We start from the raw sequence: 17934 nt of genomic DNA, 5'->3' as shown, positions 1-17934 counted from the left end.
TCCTCAAGCCCCCAGGCAGGCAGAGCACTGTAGCCCATTCCTGGCTGGCAGAGGGGGCTGCAGTTAGAGGGACAGGGAGAAGATGAATAAAGAATGAGAAACTGCAAAGGATAATGAGAAAAGACTATCCCTCAGAAGCTGCACGTTTTGCTTTCACATCTGTGCCAGAGAGCAGTGCTTCTGCAGGGTTGCTTGTTTTCCCTCCCCCACGTACGCAGAATGCACTGCTGCTTTTCTGCAACTGGAAACACTGTGAGAGGCATAACTTATCCCTGACTTTTTCATATTAAACTTTCTGTAGTTTGAGCTTGGAGTTGCCAGTCTTAGAGCAAACTGTGCTTCCTTTTTCAGACCTGAGTGAGAAGGGCTCTCTCACAGTGTGACAACAGGCTGGGTCTGGCAAGGGCAGCCACAAGTGCAGCACTTCTTGAAAACCACGCAGACATGAAGGGCTCTGTGCACTTTGAAGAAGCTTCTGTCCTTCTGCTAAGACAGGTAAGGATGGTGTGTGTATCCCTGGTCCATTGTGAATGCCCATTCAAATGGTTTATTTATCATTTTACAAGCAGAAATTTCAGTGTATATAGTCATGTGAATAAGGTCTTGTTTTAGCAGGGCATTTCAATTTGAAGTTGAATAAGATCTTGCATGCTCTCTGAGATGACAGGCAGGCTTCCAGGCCAGGTTAGCAGTAAATAGAAGTACCACCTTCTTTGCTGATATAGCATAGAAGTATCATTTTGTAATCACAGAAAACCCGTAGAAGAGTTTATGGTATTAGTTCAATATTCATGATCCAATATATATTAAACCAGCCAAAAACTGATCCTTCCAATGCAGAAAAAAACCTCCAAAAACAAATCAAACACGAAAACAAACAAACAAAACCAAAGCAGCAACTATCAGGAAATTAGCATTGAAGTTATAATTTGAATATACTTTGGAGAGAGGAAAAATAAAATAAGGCTTAATCAAAATGTAGAATGCAGGAAGATGGCACCTCCCTTGAGAAACTTAACACTAAAGCTTTAAACAAGAGACAACACATACATGGAGGCAGATAGGAATCAGAGCTGCATATCATCCCCATGAGTATTGGCTCATTGTCTACCCACAGTTACATTTCCCCCAGGTAAGAGGGCAACTTTAAAAAAAAGAAAGGAATTTACTGTGCCAAAAAATCTTTCCCATTCTCAGTAAAATTCTGAGCCAGCATTACACGTGACATTGTTAATTCATTAAATATCACTGTGATTAATTACATTCAATAGATACGAGGTGCATTCAGGTTCAGTGCAACTTCATTGACCCCAGAGCTGGTACAGCTGTTTAAATCAGGGCAGAAGTGGTCATGTACTACTTCCCACTTGGACTTAAACCAGGCATCATAAAGATATGAGTTGCATGAAACATGGTTTTAGGCTTCTATCTCCTAGTGATCATCCCACATGTAATTATTTTCTACATTCTAAAAGAGAAGCATATTTAAATGTGATTTTTTTTTTCCTGGTAGCTTCTACCTGTGAGTATCCTTTGGAATACTCAAATGGGCCTTTTAATTTATCATAAGGATTTATGAAGATTTATAGAAATAAATTCTATAGACATGAACAGAACAGAATGGAGCATTCCCCATTGGTTTTTCAACAATTTTCTTTTAAGATGTACTTTAATAAAGAATTACAGTCCATTTTCAGAACTATATCAAATATTTTAGTAGCTACATTTGTGCCTTTTGAGGCTAGTCTAACTTCCAGATTCTTTCAATTGACCTAATAGAAATGGGACAGATCCCAGATTAGCAATCCTCGACCTGGTGGTATGTCAATCTTTTATCATTGCAAGAGGGTTTTTTTAAAATTGTGATTAAAAGACTCTCTTTCCTTAGTCCTGAACACTTTGGAATGTACCTTCTATATCCACATGATCGTGCTACAGCAAGATATAGTAAGTGCACGTTGTCATATATCTTTACATCCCTTCTTGGTTTCATCCCTATCAAGTTGTACAAGAGCAGGAGGGAAGACAAGAGGGAAGGTTTGCACTTTGACCCGTTGTTCATATTTTGGTTCTTTTATGTGTACCAAATGTCAGTCATTCTGTCGTCTATTTAATCTCGGACACCTATGGAAGATTAAGAGAGGACAGTTCAATGAGCAGAGCAGGAGAGGGAAGGATAGATGAGCTACAGCAGGCAGATAATGTAAAAGCCAACTCAAAGTTCTCAAAAAACTCCAGCCGTCACCAGCCATCGCCAGCCGTCATCCTTCAGACAAAAAGGAGGAGTTTCCATTCAGGCTTAAAAATCTCCATCTTCTATAAGATTGGCATGTGAGAATTCTAGAAGGGAAAACTGTCCTTCTTTACGTAACTCTGAATTAATCCTTTAATTCTTCCTTCTTTTGATTTTAAATATGTTCTTGGCCAGCAGTCTAAATGTACACATGTTTATAACTGTGCAGAAAGAATTTAGAACATATCTAGTGTTAATGTTTTGCCAGTTTGTCGTTTTGATCCATCCAAAACCCCGTTATTCTAACCTATCTCCCAAGCTGCTGGGTCATCTTTCCCAAGTAAAGTAACCTGGGAATAAAAGTGAGCTTTGTTTTTGGAGATCAAAGACTTTTTTTGATCCTTCTTTTGGTAACCAAAGCCTCCTCTCCCTTGCATGGTGCCCATCAGTAGTAGGTGCAGTGAAACTCCTCTCAGCACAAAATTGTCCATTTGAATGGGGTAAGGTTGTGCTGCTGTGCCAGCACCGACTGCATGTGTACCATGGAGAGAGGAGGGAATTTCTTTGGATAAAACTGAGTGCATATTAATGTGAGACTTTGACCAAAAAAAAAAAAAAGTTGCAAGTTGCAGTATTGGTTGGCAAAATAACCTGTCTCACAGTCCTTCCCAGGCTATCTGAATGGAATTAATGGTATTTGGGAGTGCATGGTGAGCCAGTTGTCACCTTCTGATACTAGTCTTCTAATGACATCCAGAAAATAAGAGGGGGGGGGGGGGGAAGAGTAAAGAAAAAAATGAGAAAAAACTATGTGTGCAAAATTTCAGATAGAAGGCACCCAAATTGGTAGCTGGTTTTTAGGATTAAAATTGTAGTGTGAAGCAGTCCAGCCAGGTTGCTTTGCACAGGCTAGAAGAGGAAGGTTTCTGAGTGGTTTGTGCTCATTTTCCACTTGCCCGGACCTGGGCTGCGTGTCGGGCAAATCCGCTGGCAAATGTTAACACTGCCCAAGGGACTGAAAGTGAAGCTGGGGGCTGATGTGGCATGCGGTTGCCATGGTACTGGCCATAATCCTGCCGGAGTCAGATACCCTGATGATACGGCGAGTTTGAGCTTGCTCTGGAGTACAGCGCAGTGACCCTTCCCAACAGCATCTGGTTGTGTTTTAAACTTTTGACAAATTCCATAGCCAAAGAAATCAAAACAATTTAAATAACAAGCCCAGCCTGGCCAAAGTCCAAGTTCAGGCTGCTGCGTTTCTCACTGGTACTGCTGTTTAATGTAGATCGGAGCAAAAGCGAAGATATTCGGGGTGGGAGCGGGGCACTTTCTGGAGATTCTTTCTCCCCTCCTCGTAGCCTTAGTCCCCAAACAAGAGGATGGAAGTAGATTCAACCTCCGGTGAGCTTGCTTATCGCGTTTAGGGAACAGTCTTTAATGAACGCGTTTCTCCCCCTACGTGCTGCTGGGCGGGTAAAGCCGCCCGTGTGCGAGGATGTTCCGCGGAGCTCTGCTGCCTCCAGCCCTGCTGTGGCGGGGGCTTGAAAAAGTCGCGCAAACTCTCGGGGAAAAAGCAACCACCAAAGTTGAGGAAAACCACCCCCAGCTCCATCCCCGCCTCTGCGCGAGCGGATCTGCACAAGCCAAACTTGTGCTGTTTGGGGAGGAGGGGGCAGCTTTCCTCGAGGAAGGGGGATTTGTGTGGTGGGTTCGCTGCAGATGTGCTCCAGCTGAGCGGGGTGTGCGGGGGCTCCCGGCGCTCCCGAGCGGCGCGGCGGGGCCGGGCTGGCGGAGCGGATCCCACCGCGCCCCTCAGAAAGCCCCGCACCCAAAATGGTGCGGTTCGCTGAGGAGAGGGAGGGGGCGATCTGGGATGAAAGGGGCTGGGGGAGGAGAGAGAAGATCCGGAGCGGTGCGCTGCTCCCGCGCCAAAAGGGTGGGAAGGTTTAGATTTCCCTTTTTTTTTTTTTTTTTTCTTAAAGGGCGGGTGGAAGAGAAAACAGACCCTAGAGCCAGTTTTCCTCTTGTGTCAGGGCTTGAAAGCGCTCCAGCGTCTTCCTGCAGGCTGCTCAACTTCATCCCTCGTGTGTGTGCATGTGTGCGTATATCTATTATATACATAAAGTACGCGTACGTGTGCGCGCCGTGTCCCGCCGGCGGCCCGGGCGGATGGGCAGCAGGAGCCCCTCACCTCTGCACGCCGCCCCCGGCCCTCCCCAGCCCTCCCTCCCTCCCTCTCCCCGGCCCTCCCCGCCCGCCTCCGCGGAGCTGCTCCGCGGCTGCAGCCCGGAGAGCACCGCGCCGCCGCCGCCGGGATCCGCGGCAGCTTTTGGCGAGGAGCGGAGCGGAGCGGGGGAGAGGCACAAAAGGGAAGGACGGAGGGAAAGTCCCTCCCACGCCCCCCTCCCCCAAGTTTATGATGGGGGTCCGGAGGAGCAGCGCTGCTCCGCGGCAACCGCTCGTCTGCTGAAAACTTGCTGCTCCGCTTTTTGGGTAAAGTTGATGCTTATTGTGTCTTTTCATTGTGCTTTTTATTCTTTTTTTTTCCCCCCTCCTCTTCTGCCGCTTTGGTTGGAGCTGCCCTGCGCCGGTGGGGGTGTGTGTGAGGGAGGGTACAGTTTGGTGAGGGTCTCTCCTCGCAGCGGGTGCCTGAGGGGACCCGTCCCGTGTGTCCCCCCGACCTCGCAGGTGAGCGGGGAGGATGGGGCCGCGCGTGTGTCCGGTGTGTCCCCCCCTTTCCCCGTCCAGACCCCTCCGGGACCGTGCCTCCACGGCCATTGTTTTTCCCGGGGACTGCGGTGACAGTCCCAGCCCCGGGCTGCAGCCGGGACCGCCTTGCCCTGGCTCCCGGAGGACGGCAGAGCTCCCCAAAGCCAGAATTGAGTTTGTCTTTTTTTTTCAGAAGAAAAATGAAGTTGCCCCCTCGCCTCCTTGTCATCCCCCCATCCGGGAGGGGCAATCTTTCGACAAGTATATTTGCTGAGGAATTTAAAAAATTCCCTGCTGCAACTTGATCCCTGTGTGATGAGGAGCGGCTTGGAGAGACCCGGACTCCAATCCTATTAAGGACTTAGAGAGTTGAGAGTTTTTCCCCCGGACTCGGTGGCTTTAAAACAATCAGGGAGGAGGGGAGGGAGATGGGCTCATCTAGATGCCTTTTCTGCCTCAAGTGATTGCCATCATTTCCTGGGAAACCTGACTTTTCCAGCGCGGGGGCTTAGGGTGATTTATCAGTGGTCCTGCTGCCGGCTTTTCCGAGCTTTACGGGCTTATTTATTTATTTATTCATTTAGCTAACCTGCAGCCAGGGCTTCAAAACTTCCCGGGCCGGGGCTGCGGCTTGGCCGCGGGCGCGCTGCGGTGCGGTGTCCGCTCCGCGGGGCCGGGACCCGGCTCTGCCCCCGGTACGTGGCCCGGGTGGCCAAATGTCCAGGCGAGGGGGTCACCGCCGGCCGGGCCAGTGAAACTTGTGCCTTCCTATAGCTGCCTTCGCATTTCGTACTGCCCCAGGTGCTGGAAAACTTCGTGCTTACAGAAATTAGCATTTTATTGGTGTATGGTGTTTATATTTTTACAGCCACAGATAAACAGCACTAGTTGTAAAACCTTGTCTACCCCCTACCAATCCCCTTCTTTTTTCTTTTTCTTTCTTCTTTTTTTTTTTTTTTTTCAACTGAGGCTTTTGGGATGTACAAGAATTTGAAAGTAAGCGTTACTAGCATGTGCGTAAAACAGCATTTAAACAAATATTGTATTGGCATGTGCTGTGAAGTTGGTGCCAAAAAAAGTTAAGTAAATAAGCCATGAAATTCAAAATACACACAAGTGGGATAGACTGATTTGTTATAAGACTTGCTGATTTTATCTGCTTGTTCTAGCTACCTTGTTTTAAGAAAAACTTTGGAGGTCTTTTTGGGGTTGGTTTTGTTTTGGTTTTTTCAAAGTTCTAAACTAAACCTAATAAAATTAACTTCATTAGAAAAGAAACTAAATTCACCTGGAAAAGAGGATATTGCTAAATAATTAATTGTTTATGCTGCTGATGTTTGAATTGCGTGATAATTGCTGCATACAGCAACTACAATTGGTGAATTGGTTTGGTTCAGCTTTTCTGATGGGTGGATATGGTAATTTGTATTTTGGCTGTGACTTCAGGAAATGGTGACACCTGTCAAACTTTGAATTGCAATAAAAATGTAGTATTGAATGTTATTGCAAAACTGACAACTTTTAAGAAGCGAATGAAATTCATTATGGCTTTTCCAGTGTAAACAACTCCTGGAAATTTGTCATTTGATTGAAAGCATGACCTATCTGTAGCACTGCAAAGTGCCTGATTGACTGAAGATGAACTTGTTAATCTATAGGTATGTGTATATCCAACCTCTGGTGTGTGTTTGTGAAAGAGTTGATCTTTAAAGCAAGTTTAGGTAAGATTCACTTCATCTTGAATGTTGTTATTGCTTAAAGTATGTGACTTTGAAGTGCCCAGAAATGCAACTGCTGTTCTTCAAAGGAAAACAGATCTCGAGGACTGTTTCCAACTTCCTTTCAATGTCTTTCTTTTTTTTTTTTTTTTTCTTCAGTGTGTCAAAGGGGATGTATACAGATGGACAAATACTATTTGTGTTAGGTCATTCAATTAGAGAAAAATTAGAGCCATAGAAGAATTTGAACTAGATGCATATGTCAATATAAATCTAGCATAATTTCATTGAAGCTGCTCCAGGTGATACTTGGATAAAAGAGAATAGAACTTGACCTCAGACATCCAATACATAGCAGCTTGCATTCCCAAATGTCACACTGAAGTCACATTTAGAAAAGACAGCCTTCTGGCTGCATATATATAATGAGCAGTATTTTTGTCATTGTTTTGAAAACCAGTTTGAACTTCTATGTCAAAGAACCATTTTTGATTATGTTTTCTGTGATCCTAATGATCTTACAAGTTTATACCACAACTTCCCTTTCAGTGGCACAGTTGTGTAGAAGCTGCACAGGCTCTGGGGCTGTGTGATTAGCTGTATACAGAAAGGGTTATGTGGTCGCTACAGCTTTGTCTAACTTGAAAATACGTTTTTCATGATCCTGATACTTTATTTCTATTGAGAGTGTTTGATTTTTTCAGTCCTCTGGACCCATCTTTTTTAAATTAAAGGATAGGGTAGAGCATATGACCTAACAGCAGTTGCAATATTCTCATTCTCTCTGCAAGTACAGAAGACACTTGGTTAACTGCCTGCCCCTGTTTTTGGTGGCCTACTGTAAGCCAGTTGTTTGCCCTGTAGTCTGAAAGGTACACAGATACTTCATGCTTTTGTACTCTGAGAAGTGCTCTGTTCATAGTGAAGTTTCCAGTGCAGATTAGTGAAGGCAGTGGATTCAGTAAGCAGTTACCAAAATCTGTATGTATTTGTGGAGCAAACACCTATCTATTGCCCCATCACAAAGCCTCCACTTAATAATCTGGCCGAGGATTTCAAGGCAGTGAGTTTTTTCAAAGAAGCTACTTAGGAACATTAGTTGTGACTATAGCATCAAACTAATTAGTTGCCACTCCATTTCTATGAAGCTTCTAGGGCTTTATAGAAATGCAATATTTGCACTTCTCACTTGCTGCTGAGGCATTGAGGTTAAGCAGTCTCTGCTTTTTGTCCGCTTTCTTGCTGATGGGAAAGATTCCAGGGCATTGTTCGAGAGCTGCACAACCCCCTTATGTACCTGGGTAAATATTTTAAACAGTTGCACATTTGGACAACTTGCCACAAAGCATTAAGTGGTATTTAGGGTTTGCTTCAGCTCTGTTGCCAGGACCTTTTTAAAGAAAACCAAAACAACTTGTAGGTATTTGGGAATTAATTAATCCAACACTAAATAAAATAACAGCAAAGAATGAATCCTCGTATGAATGGCAGCAAGAAGCCATTGTGTTAGGCAGATAATACATGTGTGCCTGTGCATATCTGCATGTATGTACACACTTTGGTGTGCATGCATGGAATATACACAGTTCATGACCTGTGTATACAGCAGATCCCATATATACGCATCTTCTAGAAACTAACTGGTGTTTGATGTAAAAGGAATGAAAATTGCATCTTGCATGGCAATCTTGATAGTTGAAGAGGCAAAATTGCATGTTTCACTTGTGAACAAGTGACTGGAATGGAAATAGTGGGTAATCAGGTCAAATTTTCTACAGACCAGTTCCAGTTGGGAGTGAATACATGTTCGATGTGTGTAGTCCAGGAGAGGCCACAGAACTTTTGTTTGTTCACTCTTGGGTACTGTAAAACCACAACACATAATCTTTAACTTCTTAGAAACAAAGTGAACCCAAATGCACTAAAGATGAAAAGTGTTGCACAAAGCGAACAGGAAAATTGTCCTTTAATTCAGAAGGTCAGAGCTGTAAAAACTGTTTGGGATTTGTGAATATTCAGTACCACAGCAAAAAGAGGCCTCAGTGCCTGGAAGTGGACACCCAAATTAGAAAAAAATTGAAAATAGGCTCCCTTGGGCTCCTATTGTAATGAGTGGAAGCATTTCTGATACTGTCATGGGCATGACTGCCCAAATACATTAGTCACTGGTGAATCTTTTCTTAGAGTTTCACAATTTTTTGTGATTGGCTGTCACCTTTCTGCAATTATAAATATTCTAAGAGGAAACAATACAAATTAGAACTGTAGGTACCAGGATCTTTGTACTGGATGTATTTCTTTTTACTTTCTAAGTGTTCTTTTTCATATGAAAAGAGTCTTGCAGCTTTATCCTTATTCAAGTCTTTTCTTTTTGTATCTACTGGGGAGAAAACCATTAATTTTGAGGAATGGTGAGAGTAAGCCTTAAGCTGTCTTTGACATTTTAGTTTAACTTGAATAGGTTAATTTTTTTTTTTTTTTTTAAGAAAACAAGTTGGTGGGAAGTGTGTTTTAACTCTGAGCGCCCGATTTCGACCATTAGCATAAGAAAAAAAGTTTTAGTGCATTTACTATTGTATTGAATGAAGAGTTCCAACAGTCAGGGAAAAGAAAGTAAAAGGCTGTAAAGAAATGATGGTCTATTCAGATTATTCAGCAGCCCAGAGCTCTGGTCATCTGCCTCTGAAATCTGTGATCGGGATATCACTTTTATCTTCCTGTGCCTTTCTCTCGCCTATTTCACATGTTCACTTTTGTCAAGGTTTATTGATCACGTTTTCTTCTCTGCAAATCTGTGGAAAATTTAATGAACCAAAAACAACTGAGAAATAAAAGGAACTTTTTATTCATTAGTCACTAGATTGAATTTTGTTCTATAGTCACTACCCTCTTGCCTCCCATGTGCCTCATTGTGTCACTCCTGCAGCAGTTACAGTATGTACAGTGGGGATGGCCACATTATTAATTCTCTTCTAGGGAAAAGTTTGTTTAAAGTTGTGAACTCATGGCAGCCCCAGCTCTGCTCCTTGGCTTTTCTCTGCCTTCCTGACATTTGGATTCTTGATTGTGGTGCTTCTGTCACTAAATACCTTTAAGTGTGTATTCGGCAGAGCATTTACCTCTTCAGGAATTAAATGTATTTGCTGCCTAGCAATTAAATCCAAATTTAAATGATTGCAGATTAGTAGTAGTTATTTACAATCCTGATTGTGTTGGTGCTGTGATCCTTGCTCATTACACATCTGCTTTGCCGTGGTGCTGCCCCAGAGCGCTTTGTGATGCAAATGCTTTTGTTAACTTACAAATAGTTTCAGTATCTAGATCATCTCAGGTGACATATTTAAGTCGCTTCTTTTTTCCCAGATGGACTTAAAAAGCTGTAATTAAATGTGGCTTCCAGTATGATTAAGCTTTGCTAACATTTTCCATGGAACGATTTACTTGAACTCTGGCACTTTCTGAACTTGTCACTGGAAGATTTTTCAATAAATGTCCCTTTTAACATTAATTTCATTTCATTTAGTGCAGCTTGTAAGTGTAGGCAAATGAGTTAAAATTAAGCATATATCTGCCTGAGAGATTACTTGGATGTTTCTTGGTTCTAAAGAACTTTACTGCTAACCCATGTTAAATGCTAAGTCTAAATCCCAGGGGAAGCAAAACCATAGAGTTCTGTAGAACAGTCCCAAGTACTCTCCCAATGAATAGTAGCATCAATCCTGATACTTCTAAGGGATGATCTAAAATCCACAAAAGGGACTCTGGACTTGAGCTTCTAATTTCAGCTACGGTGGTGGCACATCTGTTTTTCTGTGCATGGAGTGACTCTCTGTTCTGTAGGAGTAGACACTTGCAAGCTTCAGCTGCCTGTAAATCTTGGGAAAGGACTTAATGCCCAGCAGAATGAACCCTGCTGGAAAAATCTGGGCTTCCGGGGGGAAGGGGTGTGGGAGGGAAAGAGTAATAAAACGTCTCCTATCCCCTGTGAAATGTAGGATTTTAGTGTAGATAACCCACTCACCTGACACTAATGCAATCTCTCCAGAGGAAGACACCTTCTCTGTGCTGCACGGCAGAAGGCGGTGTGGGTCCAGCCCCTCAGAGAGGGGCATCCTGTGGTCACAGTCCCCCACCCCGCCATGAGTGGCAAATACCCCCAGCAGGGGACCAGCTGGTTCTTCCCAGAATCTGCAAGGGATGGTTAGCTGCACAGCTTAATTCCTGCAGTGGCAGTGCAAAAACTTCCCGTGTTACAAAATGCAATTCAGAAGACTGGAGATTCTGTAATATTACAGTGCTGTGGCTTATATTTATCACTAGGAGCTTTAAATATCCAGGCTCTGGAAGTTAAATCCTGTTTTGTTTAAATGTATATTTAGTGATTGTATTCTGTTCTAGCAAGCAGATCGCCTGGAAGTTGTTTAGCACTGTGTTAAGCAGTTTGATTCTGTCACTAAAATTCATTGAAAACCCCTTGAAAACATCTCAGCACTTATTTTTTTTCAGCTTGGGAAGTGGCATTCCTAGCTAGAATCAGTGTGTTTCTCCCCTCCATGCTGACCTGAGGAGCTCTATTAGAGCCCTTTTATCACACCGTCTTTAAAAGCAAGGTCTGTTGATTGCAGCCGTGTTAAAAGAGCATCAGTTGCCAACACCAAGCTCGCTCCTTTTCACAGCGATGCTCAGCAATGCCCCTTTGTGCGGGGGACAATGCAATAAGTCAGACAGGACTTTCTGAGCCACCTCTGTAAGGAACTGTAAGGGCTGCTGAAGTACACTTGTGTTAAGTTGAATTGATTGAAATTTAATGGCTGTTAGTAGCTATGAATGGTAATGATTTTCTAGAGTATCTTCACCATGCTTGACATTAATAACTGTAGAGTGTGTATGTGTGACGCTAGTATGTTATTCATTTTTAAAGATGCTTTCTCCCAGCCCTCTTTCCCATAATTTAGTTGTTTTGATGCTTCAGAAAAGAAAAAAATCTTGTGCTTCGAAAAGCACGTACATCCTGCCAACATAATTTTGTGCTCAAGATTTTTATTTTTTCCAATTCTAACATAAATCAGACTACAATATAGTGAGAGTGATGAATTTGTTTTACATGCCATCAAGAATTAATGTTATGCAAATAAAAGCTTTACAGGTGCCATGATTTACTTAATAATTTCAAGTTCTAATATTTAAGCTCATTCATTATGTTTGAGTAAAAAAAAAAACCACAGCATGTTCATATTTTAAAACGTGAAATGTGAGATTTGTGTGCATTTGCTGTGTGTAGTTGCTGTGTAAGCACATTTGATGGCTAAGAAAGAATCAATCAGTGTTTGCATTCGGCATCCTATGCCTGTAGATGTTACAGAGACATTTCAAAGAGAATAATCAAATATTTGTATGTAAGGAGAGGAAGATGGTGGTGAAATATCCTTCACAGATACAAAGAAGCAGAAAACTGCCAAAGAAAACTTTTTTGGCCTTCAGAATTTGAGCAGGGCAGCACAATTTTGCTATGCAAAGTGGCCTTTATTTCATCCTGAGCCATTTGCTCCCAGTCCTGCCGCCTTGGCCGCGTGGTGAGGATGCACTGAGGAGCTGGTGAGAGCTGCAGGCATCCTGGGTCAGAGGTGAATGTGAATGTGATCGCAGGGTTTTCAGGCTTTGATATAATTTTTAGTGTGCTTCCCAAAGGCTAAGGACAAGGGGGAGAAAGTTTGACACATAAATACATCTTGAATCTCTGAAGATAAGAATAGATTTTGACTTTATTTCTCAAAAATTGAGGTCACAGTGGTCTGATGACAGGCTGAAAGCCCATCACTCAATTTTTTTTCTGTTTCTTACTTTATTTTTTTTTCCAAATGAACAGGCAGATTCTTATTTTTGATACATTGTACACATTGAGTTAGTGACAGCATATTCAGGTTTTGAAGTTTGTGGCCCCAGGATCAAGGTTTGGCACCAGCATTCAGGCCTCCCTGCCCGAACGGTAGTAATTTTTACTGCTAATGACATAAAAGAATCAAACCTCTTAAATTTGGTAACAGTGAATTAAAAGTGAATTTTTATAAAATTCAAGAGAGTCATGTGTTTCTATGATTGCTACAGTTCATAGTTGTGGCAGCAGGCTCAAGAATTGCTCCTTGACCTCTTCAAGTCCAGGGGACTATTGGCCAGGGAGCAGAGTGGTACTTGGCTTTTAGTAATTTTGACAACTTCTCCTTTTGCTCTGTGTTCTTGAGGAACTTGGAGGAGAAATTCATTCGGATGAGCCATTCAAGCCAAGGATTTAGCTGGGTGTTAAAGGGCCGTTTGGGAAGTGGCACACAGTGTATGTACCGTGATCAAGTTAATTATGTTGCTTTGGCAACCCCAGCTTTGGTATTTCCTGGCTAGGATTCGTTGATGGAATCATATTCCAATATCTGGCGTCATTCAACACTAAAATCTTCTACAAAACCAGGTCAATGTTGTAAAAAAAGTTGCAGAAAAAAGAGATGGAGGATTTTTCTGAGAGTGTTAACAATTCATTGTTTTACATGCTTTGTGTTGAAGTAAGTTTCTGTTTAGAATTTTTAAGTATAATTCCATTGTAAGAAATACAGTAGCAATATAATTGCTTTTCCAGTGGACTCCAAGTGATTGTTTTAGAATTCCTTTTGTGGAGAATTTCAGCATTTTGAGGTTTTGTTTCAACTGACAATAAGTCAGATTTGGAAACCTTAAATTTCTTTGTAACTGCAGTAACTGGATTCTTAACTTTGCTCGCTGCTTCTGAGAGCTGTAAGGGAACACAGGGCTGAGCACAGCACATGTGTTACTGAACCATGTCCATGGCCAGTTTTTTCATGTTTGATTTATTGTGTGTGCTGTTGGGGTATTTTTCCCATTTTCTTCAGAGAAAAGGGAATGAGGGGTAAACATTATGCATATTGAGGTTGCATTATCCCAGCAAAGCTTGCACTTCTTTAGAGACCGTGCTGCAGCACTCTAAATCTCCATTTCCTATTTGAGAAAATGTTCCTACTTCTGCATTTTACTCCAAGGCCTCTGGCAGGGGTTGGTAAAATTTAAACTATGTGTTGGACTTCTGAGAAATTCACTGATGCTGGAGGTGATTTCATCCCTCTGGGTCAAAGCACATGGGGGAAGTGGGTGGTGAAAGGCAGGTCTAGATTTGTGTGGAGAGGATGGGGATGAAACGGGGCAGTGCTGGCAGCTGCTGGAGGTTGCGCCATTCTCCCAGGAGCGTGCAGGGTGAGGGGTCTGCCTCTTCTCCATTGCAGAGGGCATTTCCAAGGTGCAGATGGCAGGGGCATCTTTGCCAATGCATTTGTTTCCTTTAATCTCTTCTCAGGGTATAGAGACACCCAAGAATCAGACTCCATCCCAGCTGTTGAAGGTGGGAGATGAGATGGGCTTTCTTGGTAGAGAGGAACTCACTGCTTGTGAGTCTGTGTTGCTTTTCTGCTGCCCACTTTGGGCTGGCCCATTTCTGGTCGCTGTGGGTTCCTCTGTACCAGGTGGTGGCTTTCCAGGGAGGCACTGCCTCAGTTTAGGCTGGAAATTTTTAGTGCATTGGGTGCAGTCAGGTGATGACATGCTGCAGCTGTCAGGCTGGAGGAAGGGGTCACAGAACAGCTTGGGACCCCTAACCCTGGTCATTTTGGTGTCTTCCTCCTTTGCTGCTGAAGATGCAACTTTGCAGCCTCCTGCCATCACCCCACTCCCTCCTCCTGCTACTGCATGTGGAATAGCTAGTGCATTCATGGAGTTTACCAGAATCAGATCTCCAGTGAAGTGTAGGACCCTCCAGTGGAAGTGAAGAAGGCAACCACTCAGAATTCTTCAAAGTGACTTCTCCCTCCTTTCCTCTCCTCTTCTCCTGGCCTGGGTGGTGCAGCCCAGGGGCTGCTGCCTGGGACTGGCAGGCTGTTAGCCCTGCTCTAATGAATGGGGAGCAGTTGGGGGTTTTTATCTGGTTTATTTTTTTCCTCTCTTGCTGTGTGTTGCTGGGTTGCTAGGATGAGGTCTGTGGTCCTGGTGTGCTTTCTGGGTGTGCTAAACCACTCGTCCCACAAACCTCCCATGTAGGCTGGACTGGGAGTCCTTGGTGCAGCAGTTCAAACAGAGTGCAGTGCTGCAGGTGCTCTTTTGCTGGCTGAGTGCTTCAAATGTCACACCTATCCTTGGCTTAACATCTGTGCTCTTTCAACATCTTATGTGAGCTAATGCAGTTTAGGCATCACCCATTTCTCTCTCTCTCTCCCTGGAGGTTACAGATTTCCAGACACCCTTGAGATGGAGTTTTAAGGTCATCAGTGGCATTTTTAGGTCACAGAACTGCAGGACCTTGTCTTCTTGCCAACTAATCAAATGACTAATTAGTTCATATGTCACTGCTGTTATCTTTCTCTCTAGCTTTGGTTCAGCTCTGCATGATGAAGCCTGCTAGGAGATGACATCTGAGAATTACCTGATTGGAAACTCAGAGGCAGATATGGTCAAGGGAGTCCATATGAGCCATCACTGGTGCCTGTGTTAGTCTCTGTACCCCAATTCATCTACATGTATTAATGCATCTGTCCAGGCACAGTATTTAAAAACAGCCTTGCTCTAAGCCTTTCTATGGTTATGGCAATGAATACTCAAAGTACGCAGCACTCTTAATTCCATTGTAATTTGAGTAATTTGCACAAGACTCTATTTTAACAGATGTAGCTGTATACATATATTTCAATTTATTTTAATCTATGAGCAATTTTACATCTGGGCACTTTATCCTGCACCCTCTTAAATGCTCACAAATAGGGACTTGGGCAGTGCAAGCCTTTGTGCGTATCACGGCCACATTAACCCACTTAATTTCACACTTTTCTCAGGTGTTGATGGCATCTGGTTGTGACAGATGCTTTCTGATAAAGCTTTCAGATCAACATGCCTTTGGAGACATCAGTGCTCTGTGTTGGTACTTGCAGACTGCTGTATCCAAATACTCTTCTTTAATTGTCTTATTAAGTAGAGAATTAAGCTGTGTGCTTTGACTGTTTTGGTGCCAGTGATTCTTATTGCAGGCTTTGGCACGGCACCACATTGTGTTTTAAAGAGACAGCATCTCTTTAATGATGTGGGAATTGAGTTGGAGGATAAAAATCCGCTGAGAAAATGGCTGACTGAAAGTACGGTACGTAAAATCTGATTTTACGTTCTACCCCTCAGACTATTAGGTGGGGGGTTTAGTTCAAATGCCTGCAATGATTTAAGAAATAAAAAGCAGAAATTCTCTCTGCTGCCAGACCACAGGCTCCTCAGCGCCAGACTTGCAGACGAATGTCACATGTTGCTGTATGTTTTGAAAGCCTACCATGTGTTATTCTTTAGCTGTCTCAGTCTTCCCCCCCAGCTATATCATCTTCCCCCTAGCCAATCTCACAGAAAAACTTTTAATGAAAAAACTTTCCTTTCCCCCTGTCTGGTGCAGACCCCAGGATGTGTTCCCCTGTACCTGTCACTCCATGTGAAGGTCTCTGCCCGCAAACTTGCAGAAATGATTTTAACTTGACTTCATGTAACTCTGCCTCTTACGCTTTAAATCAGGCACTTTTGACACTGATATTGCAGCTTATGTTGTGCATTAGGATCAAGAGCTCACAAATGACTAAACATATGGTTAAAACTTTTTTTTCATGAAATATAATATGTTTCAGTTTAACTCAGCTGTGGGTCTAGATAACAAACCTCCACAGTTTGCCATTAGAATAATTGCATTTCCAGAAACAATTTTTTACTCCTTCTTTTCTACTGTCTTGGATTAATGTTTCCTCCAGCTCATGACAGGACTGGACATGCAAACTGGATTAGAGCATAGTGTGAGTAGTATGAGCTGAACATGCTGGCATCTCACTTTATTGCCTACAAGGTTAAGCGGTTTACTGTGAGGTCGCAAAAAGTAAACTGAAAGCAAAAAGGCAAATTAATCCAGATCTCTTGGGTTCCGTCAGTGACGAGCGTGGCTCCTAGGGCATTTGCCTCTAAAATGTTGTTTTGCCCGTCCTCCCAGCCTGCAGCAGTGGAGCTTTCCGACTTACGACCAACTTGTGCTCAAATGGGAAGTCAGAGTCCAGCCACCCCTCGGGTGCGTGGGTGTCACTCCGGCAGTGTGGCCACGGGATGCCGCTCCTCCTCCTGATCTGCAGTGCCAGGATGAACGTGGCAGAAAAGTTGGCAGCAGCAGCCTGGCGCTGCGGCTCTCGTGAATGGTAAAGGCTGCTTTGCATTAGAGCTGCTCCCTGGGGCTGCCTCCTTGCAGGAGGTCTGCTCCCAATTTCAGCAGGGGTAGGAAGCAGCCAGCGCTTGTGCTCGACATCTCTATTAAGTTCACTGTACCAAGGAAAAAAGGGCTACCCGGGAAAGCCACTGCTTGAGTTTCTGCAGAAAAGAGTGTTGAATTGGTCCAGTGGCAGAACTGCAGATCACATCTCTGATAAGCAAGAAACTCCTGGGGAATAATGTTAGGATAAAGGATAGGGCTGGGAAGACCAGAGCAGATGGTGCAAGGGATTGTACATGCATCACACCTATGTGTAGCTAGCTAGACCACTGCTGAAAATGCATCATACTTAATTTGTATTCCTTCCGTTTTTCCTGTTTGTTTGTTTGTTTGGGGTTTTTTGGGGTTTTTTTTGGTTGTTTTTTTTTTTAAACACTGCCATGAATGGGATTTATGCAAGTACCTGCATCCAGCTGTACCTTGTAATTGTAGGTGGTATTTCCACCTATGAGCTTAGGTGCTGGGTGTGCCATCTGATATCCCAGTTTGCAAGTGGACTGGTCATACTGGGGACTGAATGAGTCTGCTCACTGATTGCACACAAAAGCTTAGATTTGAATCCATGTTGGAAGGCTGGATCACAGCCTGTGTCTTAAGCGTGTTTGGCTTGTAATTCTCTTTTCAGTAGAAATGAAAGATTTATTTGTTTTCTATGAAAACAATAATAGAAAGTTTGTGTTTCATGTTTAGGTATAATTATGAGTGTGATGCTTGAATGATGAGATGTACTGTGTTCCGAAAGAAACCTGGTACCATCCCACACAAGTTCAGGGTTTTCCACTGGGCTGTGTCTCAGATCAATTTGACAACTCCTGCTTTCCTGGGACCTCCTTCCTCACCAGTCCCTCGTGTTTCCTGGGGAGCTGCAGTGTTCAGCTGGACTCAGCAACCCAGCTGTGTTGCAGGGACACAGCAAGTGGCTGTGCTGGGACCACCAGCGTAAGGCA

The 17934-nt window shown here is 43.5% G+C and overlaps 1 protein-coding gene across 1 annotated transcript in view; it reads left to right on the top strand.

Moving 5' to 3' along the window:
- The first annotated feature begins 4672 nt into the window (after positions 1-4672).
- The window catches only part of GLI2 (GLI family zinc finger 2), a 187813-nt gene continuing 174551 nt past the window's right edge, over positions 4673-17934 (top strand). The window contains exon 1 of the mRNA XM_041473464.1: positions 4673-4726. The gene's annotated coding sequence lies outside the window, so the exon portion shown is untranslated. The remainder of the gene's footprint in view (positions 4727-17934) is intronic.

This window comes from Pyrgilauda ruficollis, unplaced genomic scaffold, assembly GCF_017590135.1.
Source record: "Pyrgilauda ruficollis isolate IOZ18807 unplaced genomic scaffold, ASM1759013v1 scaffold3, whole genome shotgun sequence".
In the NCBI taxonomy this organism is placed as follows: Eukaryota; Metazoa; Chordata; class Aves; order Passeriformes; family Passeridae; genus Pyrgilauda; species Pyrgilauda ruficollis.
Note: the sequence above shows the minus strand (reverse complement) of the source record. Positions and strands in the feature narration are given on the sequence as shown.